General features: G+C 44.0%; 1 protein-coding gene across 2 annotated transcripts in view; it reads right to left on the bottom strand.

The window, feature by feature from the left end:
* Positions 1 to 10,106, bottom strand: part of LOC143290438 (cysteine sulfinic acid decarboxylase-like) — a 47,741-nt gene extending 37,635 nt beyond the window's left edge. Inside the window, exon 1 of one of the 2 annotated variants that reach the window (XM_076599869.1) lies at positions 9,983 to 10,106. The gene's annotated coding sequence lies outside the window, so the exon portion shown is untranslated. Of the gene's footprint in view, positions 1 to 9,893 lie in introns of both variants that reach the window. The other variant, XM_076599870.1, reaches the window with a different exon arrangement.
* Positions 10,107 to 21,839: the final 11,733 nt, after the last annotated feature.

Below are 21,839 nucleotides of genomic sequence, written 5' to 3'. Positions count from 1 at the left end.
CACAATTACCAACATTGTCAACTCATCCCTTCTCACTGGAACGTTTCCATCCACTTTCAAAACTGCAATCGTCCGGCCTCTCCTGAAGAATCCAACCTTGACGCAAACATTTTGAAAAACTATCGACCAGTTTCTAATCTTCCATTCCTGTCCAAACTCCTTGAAAAAGCTGTCCTGAAGCAACTCAACAATCACCTTTGTTTCAACAATCTCATCCACCCATTTCAGTCTGCCTATCGTGCTGACCACAGCACCGAAACCACTCTCCTCCACATCCTGAATAACCTACTGCTAGCGTCCGACTCAGGACAGATCTCCCTTCTCACTCTTCTCGACTTGTCAGCCACCTTTGACACGATAGACCATTCAATCCTTTTCTCCCGTCTTCATTTTACAGTTGATATCAACGGCACTGTTCTACACTGGTTTAAATCTTATCTCACTGATCGATTCCAGTCTGTCATTGTTGATAATTTCCAGTCTGAACCCGTTAAAATTGAACATGGAGTCCCACAGGGGTCTGTTTTAGGCCCAGTGCTCTTCACACTGTACACTGCTCCTCTCGCTGAAATTATCAACCGCCATAATGTCAGTCATCATTCTTATGCTGATGACACTCAACTCCAGAAGAGTGATACACCTGGAAAACGGTCGTCGCTCTTGCAAGAAACATCCAACTGCTTCCTGGATATTCAAAATTGGATGACTCTAAATAAGTTACAATTGAATGTGGACAAAACTGAAGCAATGATCATAGGAACTAAACAAAAACTCTATTCCATCACAACTGACACAATCAAACTTGGCAGTACATCCATCCCTCTTTCCAGTTCAGTCAGGAACCTTGGCGTTGTCCTTGACAACACACTGTCCATGCAAAAATTTATCAGTCAAACATGTCAATCCTGCTACTGTCAACTGCGGCGCATCAGTTCCATCCGGAAATATCTGTCCATTGACGCAACATCTAGACTAGTCGTTTCTCTCATTCTCTCTCGCCTTGACTACTGTAACTCTCTACTGTCTGGTTTGCCTGCTTCATCCATTCAGTCCCTTCAGCGCATACAAAACTCTGCTGCCCGACTCGTCCTCAGAAAGAAAAGATCTGAGCACATCACTCCTCTTTTGCAACATCTCCACTGGCTCCCTGTCTCACACCGAATAAAGTACAAGATCAGCATTCTATGCTACAAATGTATTCACAAATCAGCCCCTTCCTATCTCTGTGGCTGCCTTCACCTCTACACTCCATCTCGCTCACTACGATCAGCTTCGGATCCACTCCATTTACGCATACCCAGATTCAAACTCTCGACTGTTGGCCGCCGTTCTTTCTCTGTCTCTGGACCTTGCAGTTGGAATGAACTTCCTCTTTCGCTTCATCAAGTCTCCACACTCAGCTCTTTCAAGTCTGGCCTTAAAACCCACCTCTTCCCAAAATAGCCTCCCTTCCCTGCCTCTTCCTTGTCTTCAGTTTCTCCAGTTTTTGGGTTATGCGTGCGTGAGAATTACTGGTGCGAAAGCACTTAGATTTGTCTATGCACAAGATTCAGCGCTATATAAATACCATTATTATTATTATTATAGCACCGTCAATGACGCTGTGCCTGTTGTATTGGTTGCCGCTTTGTTCTCTCATCCCAGCCTAGCCAGTTCTGTATGGTGGAACTAAGTACGGTAATAACCACCCGGAAAGGTCGAGTTCCCAGTAAATGTCCACCCCAAAACCTTTGGGTGAAATCAATTTGGGCAAAGTGGGGGTGGGTGCTAACAAGGTCAAATAGTTTACGGTACTTGCATTAGTTATGACTGACGGCACTCGACAATGAACTCTCAAAATCGCACTTCAACTTCACACACACACACACACACTCTCTCTCTCTCTCTCTCTCTCTCTCTCTCTCTTTCACACACACACACACTGGCTCTGAGACAAACAAAGGGACTCCATACACAACAGGGTGTCCAACGAAGCGTTGTTCGTCGTCCACATGGGAGGAAATGGGGGTGGGGTGGGCTCTATACATGTTTGGACAAAGCAGGGGTGGGTGCTTACAAGGTCACTTACTTTACAGTAGTGTTAGTTGTGACTGACGGCACTCGACAATGAACTCTCAAAATCGCACTTCAACTTCACACACACTCTCTCTCTCTCTCTCTCTCTCTCTCTCTCTCTCACACACACACACACACACACACACTCTCTCTCTCTCTCTCTCTCTCTCTCTCTCTCTCACACACACACACACACACACACACTCTCTCTCTCTCTCTCTCTCTCTTTCTCACTCTCTCTTTCTCTCTCTCTCACACACACACACACACACACACACGCACGCACACACACACACACGCACACACGCACAGACACACACACACACACACACACACACACACACACACTGGCTCTGAGACAAACAAAGGGACTCAATACACAACAGGGTGTCCAACAAAGCATTGTTCGTCGTCCACATAGGAGGAAATGGGGGTGGGGTGGGCTCTATCTGTACATGTCACGTAAGGAGAAGAAGAGTACACGGGTGGGGGGGGGCGGAAGGGGGAGAAGGAGGCACGAACGCTCAGAGCAGCCGACAAGCACAGAAAATCACCACTGTCAAACGGTGAAATTCCGCAAGGTGAAGGTTGCCCACGGTACGTGTTGGCTGCCCAATTTGCTTTCCACGGAATACGAGGTCACAAAAAATGTGGGCATGTCACGTTCTCAGGTCCAAGACTCAAACCACCAACAACCTGAATTCAAGGGGCTTTGCCAGCAGGTCGTTAAAAAATTCCATTCCACGAACGCACTCAAGTCATGAAAGTCAAAGGCCAATGGGATTAGGGTAGAGATGGACTCGCCAGTTTCCTATTACATCCTCTCTCTCTCTCTCTCTCTCTCTCTCTCTCTCTCCATTTTTTGCTGTCCGGCACTAGATGATCTTAGAAAAAGATCCATCCCTTCAAAGTATTACAGCAGAATAACATTTTTCAGACTAACATTATTTATATTTGTATTTGTATGTTGTTGTTTTTATCACAACAGATTTCTCTGTATGAAATTCGGGCTGCTCTCCCCTGGGAGAACGCGTCGCTACACTACAGTGCCACCCATTTTTTTTCTTTCTTTTTTTTTCCTGTGTGCAGTTTTATTTGTTTTTCCTATCGAAGTGGATTTTTCTACAGAATTTTGCCAGGAACAACCCTTTTGTTGCTATGGGTTCTTTTACGTGCGCCAGATGCATGCTGCACACGGGACCTCGGTTTATCGTCTCATCCGAATGACTAGCGTCCAGACCACCACTCAAGGTCTAGTGGAGGGGGAGATAATATCGGCGGCTGATCCGTGATTCGAACCAGCGCGCTCAGATTCTCTCGCTTCATATGCGGACGCGTTACCTCTAGGCCATCACACTACTCCACTTATTAATGTCTTGCAGAAATGAATCTGTTATCAAGAACTTCGCAGTTTTTCTGTTTCAGAGAAGAATCATTATGAGCTGATACTACGATATTGTTCAAAGACAGAGAGATATATATATATATACACTATTCACGAATTACATGTACAATATTTTTGTGCGCATCGTTTTTCTCAAATGTTTCCTATTTATGTATACTCTGTTCAAATGGGGCCATGGCCTTTCTTGAATAAAACATCGTTATCGTTATCGTTATCTCTCTCTTCTCTCTCTCTCTCTCTCTCTCTCTCTCTCCAACATGGCAAAGGGCTTTTGCCAGCTGGCCGTTAAACCCCATTCCACGAACCTTCTCTCAAGTCATCAAAGTCCAAGGCCAACTGGGATGAAGGTAGAGATGGACTCGGCAGTTTCCTGCGATTTTTCAGTGATGACGTGTCCAAAGAATGTGAGTTTTTGCTGACTGATGTGACATTTGTCTCGATTCAGCTTGAGTCATGAGCCCCGATAGAACTCATGACACAAGACGATCTCCGGTCTTGTCCCTCCACAACAGCCCAATGTACAATGATGTCACTGATGATGATTCCGCATCCTTGCTGCCCCAGCGTTTCTTTCCAATTTTCGCTGAAACTCATCAGTTCCGATGTTGATACCCATGGCTAGTCTGCATATGCAGTGACCTCCAAAAGGTGTAATTCAAGTAAGTAGTCTGCTTTCTTTGTCCAGGGGCACTTGATGATAACCTCCGAAAACATCTAAGTAGTTTTCTTTCTTTGTCCAGGGACACTTGATGATAACCTCCGAAAACATCTAAGTAGTTTTCTTTCTTTGTCCAGGGGCATTTGATAATAACCTCCGAAAACATCTACGTAGTTTGTTTTCTTTGTCCAGGGGCACTTGATAATAACCTCCAAAAACATCTACGTAGTTTGTTTTCTTTGTCTAGGGGCACTTGATAATAACCTCCGAAAATATGTCAGCAGTTTGTTTTCTTTTTCCAGGGGCACTTGATAATAACCTCCAAAAATATGTCAGCAGTTTGTTTTCTTTGTCCAGGGGCACTTGATAATAACTTCCAAAAATATGTCAGTAGTTTGTTTTCTTTGTCCAGGGGCACTTGATAATAACCTCCGAAAACATCTGATGTGAATATCTTGGAGCCTGCTAGTTTAGGCGCACTGTCGTCGAAGCCGGATACCATGAGATGTGGTCTTTTCACACTCTTGTCCAGTACATCGATTCCTGGGAAACTGACACCCTTGACCACTCTCGCTGGAGGATGCTGTGCTGTAGTGACATAAAGACGTTTGAAAACAAGAGAATGCTGGCCATTAAGGAGAAGCATGAGCGAAGGAAGCAGGGCTCAACTTCTGGAGACGTTTTCCCTTGCAACACCTGTGGGAAGTGCTGCGCATCCAGAATCGGCCTCTTCTCCCATATGAGGACACACACCGACAGATAAGCCTGCCTGCCTACTCATCCGTCGGACCGACGGGAAACTCCATCAGTTTCTTGAAGCCGATACATATTCTGACATTACCATTCTTTTTGACAGGAAAAACATGAACACACCAGTCAGCTGGAGTTGTTACCTTCTTTATGATTCCATTCTGCTCCATCCTGTCAAGTTCCTGCTTCACCTCACCACGGATAGGGAAGGGAATGTGTAGAGCAGTGGTGATACAGTATGGTTTGGTGCCGTCTCGAAGCACAAGCTTGACTGGCGATGTTTTCAGCAACCCTGTGCTGCCATACACATAAACATCTTCATTCTCGACGTCATTCAGTGCAGTCATATTGATTCACGTACTGCTCTGCTGAGCAGATTTTGCTGCCGTCCGACTGATGTACCACTAGGATCTGGAAGTGAACTCTCTGCCGTTGTGTGTATATTCTGCAGTGAACTCGCCTTATACTCTTCCACTTGGTGACTTCACGTGTGTAGTGGATGATGCAGGTAGTGCAGGTCCATGCTGCAGTGTCTCATGATCGGTTTCTTTCAATGACAGTTCCGGTGACTATTTTGAAAACTGTCATGTGGCCATCACCACATACATCCAAGCCAACAGTCCACACTTCAGTGTTTCCAGCACTTGTTGAATTCAACCAGTATGTGTCAGTCTCCAACTATTGAGGCGAACCTGGTTTGTTCATGTAGCAACATCTGCTGAAATGGTCCTGCTGGCATGTTTTACACTTACGTCGCTTAGCTGGGCATGGCTTGTGTTTGTACATATCCACATATCCACATCACGTACATTTATGTTCCTTGGCTGGACATGGCTTGTCGATGTGTACATACCCACATCGTGTGCCACGTGCTCCCCTCTCTCCCTCCACTTGGGAATTCAGCATGCTGATTTCTGGAGCCCCTCCTATTCTGTGGAATTCTGCCTCCATAGTCAGACCTCGACTTCAGCCCCCGATAACAAACGTAAGCCTCATTGAGATTGACCCCTCCACTAGCTGCTTGAATTTGCTCATGCATCTGCTACTTGATTAACTCTTGCTGTCTGGGTATTTCTGTAGCATGGTCTAGAGTCAGATTAGATGCCAGCTGAAGTCTATCTTTGGTCTGGAGTCAGGCTAGGTGTCAGCTGAAGTCCATCTTTGGTCTGGAGTCAGGCTAGGTGTCAGCTGAAGTCCATCTTTGGTCTGGAGTCAGGCTAGGTGTCAGCTGAAGTCTTTCACCCGCTGATCACGAAGACCAGTCCCAAGTTTGTCTCTGACGTGATCATCCGGATCCTAGTAATAGCAGTTAAGCACCAGTCACTGCAATGCCCGGACAAACTCTTCAACACTCTCAGAAGGTGACTGTGATCTGGAATTAAAGATGCTTCTGTCGCGGATGGTGTTTCTCCTGGGGATAGACTGTTCAGTTAATTTCTTCACCAAACTGTCAAGGTCTGTGTCAACTCCAGGGGGAGTGGTTTCAGTATCAAAATTCAAACTTCCCAGGACTTTTATTGCTTCTCTACAGCCAATTTATAACAATGAGGAGAGAATCTCTCTGGATACCCCAATCCTCCGGAGGTATTTGGTTGCCCTTCTGAACCACTGGAAATCTAAAAGCCAATCCTCCAATTCATTTGCTTTCACACACACACACACACACACACACACACACACACACACCTCCACCCCCATATCCGCTTCAACACAAAGAAAGAGAGTGACCGCACTCTCCTTTCCTCTCCTCCCCCCGCCCCCCCTCCCCCCACTCCACCCATCCAAACCTCCACACCCGACCCCCACCCTTCTTTTACCTCTTTTTTTCTATTAGCTGGCTGGGGTAGTCTTGCGCACGGCGTTAATGGTCGTGTTGTTTGCCGAAAGATCCGTGTTTTATCTTTATAAACAGAGCGAAGGGATTGGGAGGTGGAGTTAAAAGGATGAGAGGGATGTTGTAAAGCGGGAAGGGGGGAGGCGGGGCGGAGCGGGGGGAGGTCAAGGGGGACGTGGGGCGAGGGAAGGAGAGGGAGAGGCTGGCGCGCAAATAACAGGATATGGGTCAGATAGATGGGGATGGATGTAGACCAAGGAGGGGGGGGGGATAAGAAAGGGGGGAATGAGGTTGAGGTGGTGGGGGTTGGGAGGATAAGGAGGGTAGAGCACATGAAAAAAAAAATCAGGATACCATTAATATTTTTGTCTTTCAAGATTGTTCTTTCGCGTAATTGTACGTGTGTGGGAGGGGAGGGGAAGGGGGTTATGGAGGAGAGGGTATGTGCGTGCGTGTGTGTGTGTGTGTGTGTGTGTGTGTGTGTGTGTGTGTGTGAGTGAGAGAGAGATAGAGAGAGAGAGAGAGAGGTGGAGGGAGGCAGAGAGAGAGAGGATGGACGACAGAAAAGCTTCAACATCTAACAAAACAGCTCACACTTGAGCAATGATAAACCCAGATAGATGTAATCACTTGTCACACATGTTTAGAATGCATACAGCAGAACAGCAGAACATAAAGAAAAACCCTGGCAAGTGTTTTCAGACATTTAACGCACTTAAAATGCACGCCTCAAGACACACTGGGGCAATTGCTGCGTCAGACGATTGAAAAAAAAAAATACTCCTTGTGTGTCAGTGAGGTGTGTGACGGGCGCAATAGCCGAGTGGTTAAAGCGTTGGACTGTCAATCTGAGGGTCCCGGGTTCGAATCACGGTGACGGCGCCTGGTGGGTAAAGGGTGGAGATTTTTACGATCTCCCAGGTCAACATATGTGCAGACCTGCTAGTGCCTGAACCCCCTTCGTGTGTATATGCAAGCAGAAGATCAAATACGCACGTTAAAGATCCTGTAATCCATGTCAGCGTTTGGTGGGTTATGGAAACAAGAACATACCCAGCATGCACACCCCCGAAAACGGAGTATGGCTGCCTACATGGCGGGGTAAAAACGGTCATACACGTAAAAGCCCACTCGTGTACATACGAGTGAACGCAGAAGAAGAAGAAGAAGTGAGGTGTGCGTGCGTGCGTGCGTGTGTGTGTGTGTGCGTGCGTGTGTGTGTGTGTGTGTGTGTGTGTGTGTGTGTGTGTGTGCGAGCGTCCGTGCGCGTGCGTGCGTGCGTGTGTCTATCTCTGTTGCTGACTACAAAACGTCTCTCTCATTCACCTTTCTGTGCACTTTTGTGAACAAAGAGCATTGCAGGGCATTATGTCACCACATCCCCTTTACTTCTGTGACAAAATGATGCAGTGGCGGGTAACGGTGTGTGGAAAGAACATCGCCTTGGTATACGTGCCTTTGAAACCGTGTGTTTGTGTGTGTGTGTGTGTGTGTGTGTGTGTGTGTGTGGTGTGGGTGTTTGTGCGTGTGTGTGAGTGGTGTAGGTGTTTGTGTGTGTGTGGTGTGGGTGTTTGTGCGTGTGTGTGAGTGGTGTAGGTGTTTGTGTGTGTGTGGTGTGGGTGTTTGTGCGTGTGTGTGAGTGGTGTGTGTGTGTGTGTGTGTGTGTGTGTGTGTGTGTGTGTGCGATAAGTGTTTGTGTCTGCATGTGTATGTGCAATTCATTTACTCATTTATTCGAGTTTTATTAAAGAATTCGATACTGAAACAAATATGGGTATACACAGAAAGAACACCAGATAGACAAACAGAGACAGAAGTTTTGAACAAAGTGAATTGAAGTTTTGATAAGATTATTATTATTGAATTAATTTCAACTTAGAAAGATCGACAGTCAAAGTAAGATGGACAAAATTATCTTTGCTTTCCGGGTTGTGATCTCAGTCAGAGAGACAGGGAGAAAAAAAGAGACAGGGAGAGAGAGGGAGATAGACAGCCGAGAGAGACAGACGGCCTAGAGGTAACGCGTCCGCTTAGGAAGCGAAAGAATCTGAGCGCGCTGGTTCGAATCACGGCTCAGCCGCCGACATTTTCTCCCCGTCCACTAGACCGTGAGTGGTAGTCTGGACACGAGGTCCCATGTGCAGCATGCACTTAGCGCACGTAAAAGAACCCACGGCAACAAAAGGGTTGTTCCTGGCAAAATTCTGTAGAAAAATCCACTTCGATCAGAAAAACAAAACTGCACGCAAAAAAAAAATTAATTAATTAAATAAAATAAAATGGGTGGCGCTGTTGTGTAGCGACGCGCTCTCCCTGGGGAGAGCAGCCCGAATTTCACACAGAGAAATCTGTTGTGATAAAAAGAAATACAAATACAAAACAAACACAAATACAAGATGTGGTCAGGAAATAAATTTCAGCGCGCGCGCGCTCGCTCTCGGGCGCAGGCAGTATGACGTGGAGGTAATTTGTGATTATACGAAATATGAAAACGTTTTAAAAAATCGTCACGACAAATATGAAAAAAAAATTACACAGACAGATCCATCAATTAATACTTTCAACTCTGTCTCGCCCTACTGTGTGATATTCACTGACTGCAAAAAGATTTTTTTTTCAATCATGTTTCTTGAGCGCACAACCAGTATAACTGATCATGATGCGCTTTGCACTGTATGGCACCTAGCAGATTTTTTTTTTTAACTGATACGTGTGAAAATAAACAAAAAACGACTAAAAATCTGAAACAATTCACGCTCTCTCGTCCATACCCTAAACTCTGGGGAAGACAAGACCGTCCCAACTATTTGCACCCATGCGCACATACCTAACGCTCGAACACGCGCACTCACGCACGCGTGCGTGCAACTAGACCGGCCTAACTTTTGATTAAGACTGATCGATTACATGCTACGTGCCGGTTCTTATTTGCCTGCATTGCAAAATGCACAATGTTTCATCTGAAACAGGTCCCATGATTTAGTACACCAACACAGGAACTAAACATTTATTATACATATTTCAAAGCGCGTTGGGTTACGCTGCTGGTCAGGCATCTGCTTGGCAGATGTGGTGTAGCGTATATGGATTTATCCGAACGCAGTGACGCCTCCTTGAGCAAATGAAACTGAAACTATTCATTCACAAACATAGTTCAATGTGTATAGATTCAAATAAAACAAAACACCAACCATGGTACACGCAAGAAAAAGGATGAACAATCTCCACCACACAAACTTAGAACGTCACACACCAGCATTCTTGTCAACAAGTCACGAACCTGTATCCACGTTGAAACCTCGTGCTCCAACCAATGACAGCGAGCTCCGTCTGTCGACGAGTGGGGCGAACGTTGTTGACAGCCGTTTATAACAACACCACTGACTGAACACACAACGGCCTGGAAAAATCCCGTCTTGTCAAACTGAGCAGACGACAATTGTCAAGGTCATTTCCGGTGTCACAGGTGAAAGTTGAATGTCCGCATTCAGTTCAAAGTGACTCAGCCCCTCCCGTGGATTATATTACCAGTAACTTTCAATCTGTGGATGTCGAAACGTTGAAAGTGTACTTTGATAAAAGTTTGTGGTATGTGTGGTTACCTCCCGATAGTGCTACGTGTCACCAGAGCCGCGTGTCGTTAACTCTGCATGTCCCACAGCGCTGCGTGTCAATTGCACGTTCAACTGCCAGTTTTAAGTTTCACTGTCTCTGCAACGCTATGCATGTTTGGTGCATATCTGTTATGCATGTGTGGGTGTATGTGTGAATGTGTGTCTTCATGTTTTACATTTATTTGATTATTTATCATCATTGTTGTCTTATTTATTTATTTATTTATTTATTATTATTATTATTTTATTATTATTACTACTACCTTTTTTATATTATAATTATTATTTATTTACTTATTTATTTATGTAAGCTTATCTATTATTTATTCACCTTTTTTTTCTCTCTCTCTCAAGGCCTGACTAAGCGCGTTGGGTTACGCTGCTGGTCAGGCATCTGCTTGGCAGATGTGGTGTAGCGTATATGGATTTGTCCGAACGCAGTGACGCCTCCTTGAGCTACTGAAACTGAAACTGCAGCGCTACGTGTCAATTGCACTATATATTTGTCAACAGCACTGTCATTTTTTATGCCTGTTGTTCTTCATCACAATGTCTCAATATCGGCATGTGTCGATACCACTTTTTTTTTTTTCTTTTTTTTTTTTTTTTTTTGCCAACGTTTCAGACACGTCTCACTACATTTCACTGGCGCAGCACTTCAGAAGTACATCAGCTATCAAACAGCCTTGTAACTGTATTCAGTGGTAGCGCAATCCTCGCTTTCAGTCATTCGCTGACCTTCTCTCAGCTGGTCAAGTCTTCTCGGAGACTGAGGGCGGAGAATAAGGAAAAGGATGACGAATATACCCTACTTTGTACTAAAAGTTTACCCAAATACCATAACATTTTATTTCATCGAACTGAGCAAAGTGAGATGGGAACATTACACAGACGACCACTTTGAAACATATTTTGAAGTAAATTTCTTGCGGCAGTCTTGGTTATAAAATGATCGTGACTTTCACGAAAAGCGGGGAGATTGCGCATAGTAAGTGAATGAATGAATGATTACAATCATTATTATTATTATTATTGTTGTTGTTGTTATTTTCTTCTAATCATTACTGTAGTATTAGTATTGTTATCAGCATCATTACTGTTGTTGCTGTTGAGAAATATGGGTCAGGGGGTGGGAGAGGGGGAGAGGAATTTGGGGGAGGGAGAGGGGAAGGGATTTGGGGCGGGGAGGGGGGGAAGAGGGGAGTTGAATTCGGCGCAGAGGGGGGAGATGGAGAGAGTGATTTGGGGCAGGGGGAGGTAGAGGAGGAGAGGAATTTGGGACAGGGGAAGGGAGAGGGGAAGAATGTGGGAGAGAAGAGAGGTATTTGATTGACATGGATACTTGTATAGCGCCTATCGTCGGTCAGAGACCAAGCTCTAAGTGCTTTACGAACACGGGGTCACTTGCATAATAGGCTGCCTATCTGGGTAGAGCCGACTGACGGCTGCCATTGGGCTCTCATCATTCCTGTGTCATTCAATCAAATTTCAGGCACGCACACATACACGCTCAGACATGTAACATTTTACGGGTATGACCGTTTTTTGTTTATTTACCCCGCCATGTTGGCAGCCATACTCCGGTTTCGGGTGTGTGCATGCTGGGTATGTTCTTGTTTCCATAACCCACCGAACGATGACACGGGTTACAGGATCTCTAACGTGCGTATTTGATCTTCTGCGTGAGTATACACACGAAGGGAGTTCAGGCACTAACAGGTCTGCACATATGTTGACCATGGAGATCGGAAACACATCTCCACCCTTTACCCACCAGGTGCCGTCACCGAGATTCGAACCTGGGACCTTCAGATTGAAAGTCCAACGCTAACCATTCAGCTATTGTGCGCGTCATTTGGGGGCAGGGGGAGGGAGAAAGGGAGAGGAATTTGGGGCAGGGGGGAGTGGGGAGAGGGTTGGGGGCTGGGGGAGTAGGGAGGGATGAGGGGGAGAGGAATTTGGGGAGAGGAGAGGGGGGGGATGTGAGAAGAATTTGAGGCATGTGGGAGGAGAGGAGGAGAGGAAATTCGGGACTTGGGGGGAAGGGGAAGGATTTGGGACAGGGGGGAGAGGAATTTGGCAAGATGAGGGGGAGGAATTGTAGCAGGAAGAGAGTGGGGGGAATTTGGGCAGGAAGGAGAGGTGAGGATTTTGGGGCAGGAAGGAGAGGTGAGGGGGAATTTGTAGCAGGAAGAATGGAGGAATTTGGGGCAGGGAAGAGAGGTGAGGAATTTGGGCAGGAAGGAGAGGTGAGGAATTTGGGGGAGGGAGAGGGGGATGGGGAGAAGAATTTGGGGCAGTGGGAGGGAGAGGAGGAGAGGAATTCGGGACATGGGGGAGAGGGGAAGGGATTTGGGACAGGGGGGAGAGGAATTTGGGGCAGAGAATTGAGAGGTGGGGGAGGAATTTGTAGCAGGGGAAGGCAGAGGGGGGGGGGGGAATTTGTAGCAAGGGGAAGGGAGAGGTGAGGGGAATTTGGGGCAGGGGAAGGGAGAGGTGGAGGGGAATTTGGGGCAGGCCAGACTGAAGTGTTGATCCAGAGGGTTAATGCATCAAAGTAACGAGTAAATATAACTGCCCAGAAGTAGCTAACTTTTTTTTTTAAGTGGTCTCTGGCACTGCATGCACTTATTGCAACTTGTGTTCTTGTAGAACAGAAACACGACAGTGCTATTTTAAGAAACGGGAATACCCCAAAAGGTTGGCAGGAGGCGCTGGGCATTTGCATCGGGTTTATGTTTCATCCATCGATCTTGGATGATGAAAACAGCGAAGAGCCGACGAAACTTATAGCGACAGACCAGACCGAGGAAGAAAATGCAGGTGTGTTGATATAGGTTTGTAAAGAATCATACAAACAAACAGCAAAAATTGATAAGAACAACAACACAACAACATCAACAACAACAAATTGCAAAACAATACAATCGGTCACAGGACATTGGATCTCTCTCCCGTCCCTAGCAACTGTGTGTTGAGATGGTTGTGATGGTGGTTGTGTGTGTGCGTGCACACGTGTGTGTGTGTGTATGTGTGTGTGTGTGTGTGTATCACAGTGTGTGTGTGTGTGTGTGTGTGTGTGTGTGACAAGGAAATGAGTCAAAATGTGTGCCTACTATGCACATGCACATACATATAATTATTAACACAAAGCTTTCGATATGTCTCTGGTATCTCTGTGTTAAGGTGGTAGTGATATCGCTGGTCGTTGTGCATGCGTGTGTGCGTGCGTGCGTGCGTGCGTGTGTGTGTGTGCGTGTGTGTGTGTATGTACGTGTGTGTGTGCATGAGCGTGCGCGTGTGTGCGCGCGTGTGTGTGGCGTGACCTGATAGTCAATGAAAATTGTGTCTATAATATACATGCGAGTGTATATATCAAGAGGCGACAGGCACGTAAATTCATTGTTCGACATGTGCAAACATTCAAATGAAATGCAAATGAGATAAAATTGTTACCTGCAGTTAATTATGAGCATTAAGATATCATGCACGCATGCTAGCACGCATGAACGCAACCCCCCTCCTCCCACCCCTTTCACTGCACAAGCTGCGATAACAATTTGACAAATCATTGATTCTAAAACAATACACATATTATAATAATCACATAAACATTCACAAGCCCAGCTCCCCCCACCTACATATTGGCAAACTACCACTTCCACACACAAGCAGTCAACTGCTGGTTGATTGTGACTTCCACATACATTATTTGTCCATAAATAGAATATCAATTTGAATACCAACTGAAAGCTGTAGGAGACATGTATTTCCTGTCCGAACACCTGTGGAATACTACTGGGAACATAGGACAACCTATCAAAATTCCACTGGAACAGCACTGGGGACATGAAATTGTCCATCAAAACACCACCAGGATAGCACAGAGCACATGGGACAGCCCATCAAAATACCACTTGGAACATGGGATAGCCCATTAAAATACCACTGGATGTCGGGTGGTATTCAAGTGGTAAGCCCATATGAGGTGGGGTTTTGATGGGCTGCCCATCACAGACAGGATTTCCCATTGGAATCCCAGGAAAAACGAAGTTGGGTTCCAGTGTGTGAACGCCGTTGTGAATATTTTAAGCCTGCTGCTTTACACGTTCTGCCTTTCTCGATCCCCATTGTTGTTCGCAATTTCGGAGAGCCAGTCAACTTGGAGAGCACAGATCATGTGACGTACCTCCATAAGTCATGTGAGCACGGAACTCTAAAGCAGTCGACGTAATGAACATCACTTTTTTTTCGTATGTGCATTTCTTTCTTTCTTTCTTTCTTTTTGTTGTTGTTGTTCTTGTTGTTGCAATAATAAAAACACGGCTATTGCTTACAAACCAGTCTATAGAAAATGCCGAGAAATTGATTTTTAAACGCATTTTTTCAAACTGTTCATGATGCACGTGTGCCTGAAAAAGTCAAACGATAGTGCATTCGTTGAGAGGCCATGCAGTGGCAGACCTTAATTATGCAGTCGTCACTGACATAATTAAACATCTCACGATTTTTTTTAAACATTGTATGGAAACACGCCCGCTTTGATAAAATGTGCCTTAACCTTGTGTGAGCTATATATGTCAGAATAATAATGATGATAATGATAAGAAGAAGAATATGCAGGCTTATATAGCGCAGTACCCCCATCTCAAATTGGGGGTCACCACGCTTTACTATAAGATATACAAATTTAAGACTAAGTGACGTAAAACCATGTAAAATGAATGAAAATAAAAATAAAAGTAAAACAAGAGAGGCAAGGCCTTCAAGACTCACTTGTGATATTAACTTCATCAAACAGAGGAATTATGGAGAGAAAAAAAAAAAAACATGCAAAAGGGATAATCTGGCAAAAAGACTCATTGTTTTGACCTTGACCTTAAGCATCTAAATTTGCATTGCATTGATGTTCTGGCCAAAACAAAGACGTGGTATACCAATGAAAACTGGATGGAAGAAACAAAGTTCTATTATCCTTTTTCACAATAGGCTATGTTGTGACCTTGATCTTTGACTTCGCTTCTTTTCATAGGTGTCACCATGACCAATGATTGTACCAAGTTTGCTGAAGAATATATAAAAGACCTTCTCTCTCTCTCTTGCAAGCAGAAATGTTTCCTATCAATATCGTATGCTAGGTATACCTTGACCCTTAACCTCGGATTTTGAACTTCTGTAGGGATTGTGCTGCACCAATAGCCAGTCACAAGACCAAGGTTGATTAAAATTGAATTCATATCACGCTCTCTATCTTACATTTTTCTATTTTGCCAAGTAGTGACATTGGCCATTTCATCTTTCCATATAATAATGACTTTAATAAAGGTCTTATTCATACCTGTCATCCTGTCAAGTTCATTTCCTATGCCACTTGTATCAGTCAAGAAAAGGCCAACTTTAAAGTTTATGACTGGTACACACACACACACACACACACACACACACACACACACTAACACACACACACACACTAACACTATATATATATATATATATATATATATATATATATATATATATATACATATACATATATACAGAAAGAGAGAGAGAGAATCCGAACACAATAAAATGCATCTGATCTATAGTTTCAAATGTGGTGATTGCAAATTTCATACCATGCATGCATGAATAAAATCATAGTATAAACATATATATACACACAATTAGGTCAAACTCTCTTGGTATTTTGGGCTCTGCTCCATGTGAAAAACACTGGTAAATACCCAGACAGGTAAAAATGTAGATATATATATATATATATATATATATATATATATATATATTTGTATGATATAAAAAGACATGCCAAGTCAACTGTTGTTGATATATATATAATGATATATCTATTTATCTATCCATCTATCTATCTATCTTTTATATATATATGTATATATATATATATATAGAAACATACATACATACATACATACATATATACATACATACCAAGACATAGGTCTATACATATATAGACGTCGTATGAAGTGAAAAGGACTTCATTTTGAGAAAAGTCAAGACTGGAAATGTTTACGTTTCATGAAGGGTATTAACTCTCATGGTTTATTATTTTTAACTGAAAAAGAATTGGTGATTCCGACTGATTTTGTTGATATTTTTATGGCAGTTTGGGTCATAATCCAGTAAGTGATGAGGCGTTCACAAATCTTTCTCTAAATAAATATTTGATGGTCTCCTTCTCCAACTTTCCATCACATATTATCATGTATTGTCGATTGAATACTGGATTGAAGGGGCAGGTCGACTACTTGAAACAAAATGTCCTCCTTCGCGTTCTCGAGGAATATGAGCACAGGCTTTGAATATGTATAAATATGTGTACGCAGCTGATTTTTGCCCATGACCTTCAGGGCTCAGCCAATAGATCTATAAAGTCCACTCGTAGTATTGATTTTAGTATTTTCCGAAAAAGACCACTTGGGCGAATGAACATAGCAATAGCTCTGTTTATGTATGGAGTATAACTTCAAAATGTAATGTTTAAGATGAGAAAGATCAGTTTAAAACAAATTAACCCCCCTAGCATTAATAACAGATTAATTTCCCATTTTCACTAGCTGCACCAAAGAGATGCAACAGAAATATAAATTCCATGCCTAGCAAAAGAAGTTCCTGTTTGAACAAAAAATTATTTTTAAAAAATGACTGCTATTGATGCTGTGCCAGAATATCAGGTCAAAGTGCCATCTTTAGTGAATATATATATATATATATATATATATATATATATATATATATAACAGTAAATTCATTTTGCATATAATTTGGCTTCTTTTTTTATATTTTTTTGTGCCCATCCCAGAGGTGACAATATTGTTTTAAACAAGATGACTGGAAAGAACTGAATTCTTCCTATTTTTATGCCAGAATTTGGTGTCAGCTGACAAAGTATTTGCAGAGAAAATGACAATGTTAAAGTTTACCATGGACACACACACACACACACACACACACACACAACTGAACACCGGGTTAAAATAGAGACTCACTTTGTTTACACAAGTGAGTCAATAAAATGACATAGAATATGTATGTGCATGTACGCCCATGAAGTTGTGTATAGCTTTTCCAGCGACCACCCGTAGGTGCGATCATACAACGCTTCCGTCTTAATAAGTTGTTTTTATTGCAAGACTGATCCGGGACGAATGTCGGTGCAGATGGGGGGTTGGGGGGGGAGCAGCTTTATTGCGAACCCAGCTGCTGCTGGAAAGAGGACACGCGGTGCTTCTTTGACAGCGTGAAGCAGTAAACAGAGATTTTATTGCACCAGTGTTGAAAAACACATGAAATTTTTGCTGTGGTGTTCTTCATTAACTCATGTCCTTGACACGGTCTCTCCGCAAAACCCCTGTATTCCCATAACAAAAATCAACGCAACAAAAGGATTCGTTATTTTTATCTCTGCTTCGTGAGCTGTCACCCTTGGCAGACAGAACGGGTTAAGTTCCTTTTAGGGTTTGTATACCCGCGGGTAGGCTTTTGCGCTCCTGAATACCGGCTATTGCTTACCCTCGGGCAGTTTGCCTGGCCTCAGGCAGATTACCCGCAGGTACACATTTACCCTCAGGCACGATGGTCTCTTGAATACGGTCCCAGAACAGCCGAGAAGGCAACTGCTGTCCCAACTTTCTGCGCTAGAATTTGATTATCACGGAGGGTGTCTTGCCCAAGTTACATCCCCACTCTCGGCCAAGAGGGTTTTTGGACAGTCAGCGTTGCAATGGTTCCCAAAAGCTAACTAGCCACCAAGGCTGTTGCACAAAGAACCAGTGCAATGTTGCCTCCGAGTCTGTCATGTCCATCACAAAAGACTAAACAAAGCAGTAAGTGAATGAATGAAAGTAAAAAACGATGGGGGATGGAGGAAGGGAGGGAGGAACTTCAGATAATAATCGCATTGCATCAAATCAGATGAATACTTAAAGCATGTCAAGCACATAAAAAAGCATGATTATTCTATTAAAAAAATCAAATTGTACTATTTTTTGTTGTTTTGGGGGGGATGTCGTTGTAATTATCTTCTTTTCTTTTTCTCTTTTTTTTTTTTTTTAAATATTTTTTTTAGCAGTGACACATTTTAGGCAGAGACTAACTGTATAACTGTTTTCATCACAACAGATTTGTCTGCGTGAAATTCGGGCTGCTCCTCCAAGGGAGAGCGTGTAGCTTCACTGAGCCAGGGACAACCATTATGTTGCCGTGGGTTCTTTTACATGCGCCAAGTGCATGCTGCAAACGGGACCGCGGTTTATCGTCTCATCCACGGTCTCTCGAGACCGGCAAGACATATTTATTTCTGGAAACCTTCAGAGATTAACTTGAAAATACTGCACCATCATCTAACAGAACATTGCTGAACCACTGCCGCACCAAAGCGTTCCTGTAAGTTGAGCAATATGAATTGTGCAGCATGGGCATTTTCACACAAACTAAACATGCGGATTTCAGCTCTGTTCACTACTTCCAAAAAAACATACATCAGTGTGTGTGTGTGTGTGTGTGTGTGTGTGTGTGTGGCGCGCGCGCGCTCATTTTACATCGCTTGTTGAAAGTGGCTGCGCTTTACTTGTGCTATCCTGCAGTGGCGTAATTTTGATTAGAAAGGCCGAATGGAAATCCTTGTGAGCTGTACAAGACTATCAGTTTTCCTGTTTCTAATCTTGTAACGAAAGAGGCCTTCCAACTTCAGTCGTGTTTGTAATTGTAACAGGTACTGGTTCCTGTCTGTGTGCAGAAGGCTGTATGCCGCGTTCACTTCCACATGTCAAGAAAAAGCAGCAGGAACTGTGGCACAAGTACCCGTGTTTCAGTGTCTGGGTAGAAGGTTATGCCCCACTCAAAAACAAAAAGTCTCTTCCATCACAACTGACGCAATCAAACTTGGCAGTACACCCATCCCTTTTTCCAGCTCAGTCAGGAACCTTGGCGTTGTCCTTGACAACACACTGTCCATGCAAAAATTAATCAATCAGACCTGTCAATCCTGCTATTGTCAATTGCGGCGCATCAGTTCCATTCGGAAATATCTGTCAACCGACGCAACATCTGGACTTGTCGTTTCTCTCACTCTCTCTCGCCTTAACTACTGTAACTCTATATTGTGTGGTTTGCCTGCTTCATCCATTCAGTCCCATCAGCGCATACAAAACCTCTGCACGACTTGTCCTCAGAAAGAACAGATATGAGCACATCACTCCTCTTTTGCAACATCTCCATTGGCTCCCTGTCTCACACAGAATAAAGTACAAGATCAGCACTCAATGCAATAAATGTATTCACAAATCTGCCCCTTCCCATCTCTGTGGCTGCCTTCACCTCTGCACCCCATCTCGCCTTCTACGATTGGCTTCGGACTCACTCTGTTTACGTGTACCCAGATTCAAACACTCCACTGTCGGCCGCCATTCTTTCTCTATGGACCTTGCTTTTGGAATGAACTTCCTCTTTCGCTACGCCAAGTTTCCACACTCAGCTCTTTCAAGTCTGGCCTTAAAACGCACCTTTTTCCAAGATAGCCTCCTTCCCCTGCCTCTTCTTTGTCTTCGGTTTCTCAGGTTTGGAGTCATGCATGCGTGTGAATGACTGGTTTTAAAGCGCTTTGATTTTTCTCTGCACAAGATTCAGTGCTATATGAATACTGATCATTTTTTTCTTTTTTCTGGTGTCCCGAGCTGCAAGAACTTGGAACAGGTACCGGTGTTTCAGTGTCTGGGTGGAAGGTTATACCCCATTCATTTCCCCATGCCTTTCGAGAAAGAGCAGCGGGAATGTGGAACAAGTAACCGTGTTTCGGTGTCTGGGTGGAAGGCTATAACCCATTCACTTCCCTGTGCCCCCCCCCTCCCCCCCCCATCCCCACTCCTCCCTTTTTATTTCTTTAAGAAAAATAGGAGCAGCTGGAACTGTGGAACAGGTACCCGTGTTTCAGTGACCAGATGAAAGGCTGTACTCCATTTGATTTCCCGTTTAAGAAAGAGCAGCATGAACTGAAGAACAGGTATCTGGGTGGAAGGTTATGCCCCACTGATTCATTTCCCCATATCTTCTTCTTTTTTTTTAAAGGAACTGTCGAACACTTATTCTGATTCAGTGTCTAGGTAGAATGCTGAGCCCTATTCATTCCATGTCTTTTTAAGAAAGAGCAATAGGAACTGTGGAAGAAGTTACCGTTTTTCGGTGTCTTGGTGGAAGGCGATGCCCCATCCATTTCCGTGCCATTCTAAGGAGCAGCAGTAACTGTGGAACAGGTAGGTACCTGTGTTTTGGTGTTCAGGTGGAAGGTTATGCCCTATTCATTTCCCCATGCCTTTTAAGAAAAAGCAGCAGGAACTGTCTGTGGAACAAGTGCCCGTGTTTTGGTGTCTAGGTGTAAGGCTATGCCCATTTCATTTTCCCGTTTAAGAAAGAGCAGCAGTGCCCTCCGTGTTTCAGTGTCCGGGTGGAATGCTACGTCCCATTCATTTCCCCGTGTCTTTCCTTTTAAAAAAAACAAACAGTAGGAACTGTGGAACAAGTACCCGTGTTTCGGTGTCTGGGTAGAAGACTATGCCCTGTTCATTTCCGTGTCTTTTTACTTTTCATTTTTAAGAGCACTAGGAATTGTTGAACATGTACCCGTGTTTCAGTGTATGGCTGGAAGGCTACGCCCAATCAGTTTCCCGTTCAAGAAAGAGCAGCAGTAATTGTGGAACAGGTACCCGTATTTCAGTGCCTGGGTGGAGGACTATGCCCTGTTAATTCAACTAGATCACAAGCAAGTGGAAGTCTTTGTAGCAGTGTCTGCATCGTCTGTCTGGGTTGCCATACATTCATTGCAAAATCTACATATACAGGGTAGGTGGTTTTTTGACTCACTTGTGTAAACAGAGTCAATGGAATAACCCAATGTTCGGCTCTGTGTGTGTGTGTCTGTGCATCCTTGGTAAACTTAAACATTGCCATTTTCTCTGGAACTACTTTGCCAATACCAAATTTGACTGAAATATAGTAGGAAAAAAACCTTAACAGTCATACCAACAATAGGTTGTAAGTCTCCCGAATTAGGCCGTGTTTCCGGATCACAAATGGCTTGTTTCATTGAGGCTCAATCCAGAATCCAAAAACACCATAATACCGCATCCCAGTATGCTTGGTTAGAAGACCGCATGAACTAGTTTTTCTTGTACGCAAAACAAAACAAAATTATATATATATATATTCTGCATTCTAAAATTAAAAGCTTTTTGGCTGCCACAAAAAAAGTAAAGTTGGTCGAGTGTATTATGTTCCCAAAGTTGAAAGATCAGGGGGGGAAAATGGTATGGGGTGTGGAAAAGCTGGGGCGAAGGGGTGTTCGTGAGTGCAGGGTGGGTGAGGGGATGGGGGGTCGGGGGGGGGAGGGGTAGTTTCGTGTTTCAACGCTCTTTTGGCAGACCTCCAAAAAGATGTTTTTCTGCTTCATTCGTTCAATTTGAAGGTCTGTATGAGAGAGAGAGAGAGAGAGAAAGAGAGACAGACAGG

Source organism: Babylonia areolata, chromosome 15 (genome assembly GCF_041734735.1).
Source record: "Babylonia areolata isolate BAREFJ2019XMU chromosome 15, ASM4173473v1, whole genome shotgun sequence".
Taxonomy (NCBI): domain Eukaryota; kingdom Metazoa; phylum Mollusca; class Gastropoda; order Neogastropoda; family Buccinidae; genus Babylonia; species Babylonia areolata.
The sequence above is the reverse complement of the archived record's forward strand: the minus strand, read 5'-3'. Positions and strand labels throughout refer to the sequence as shown.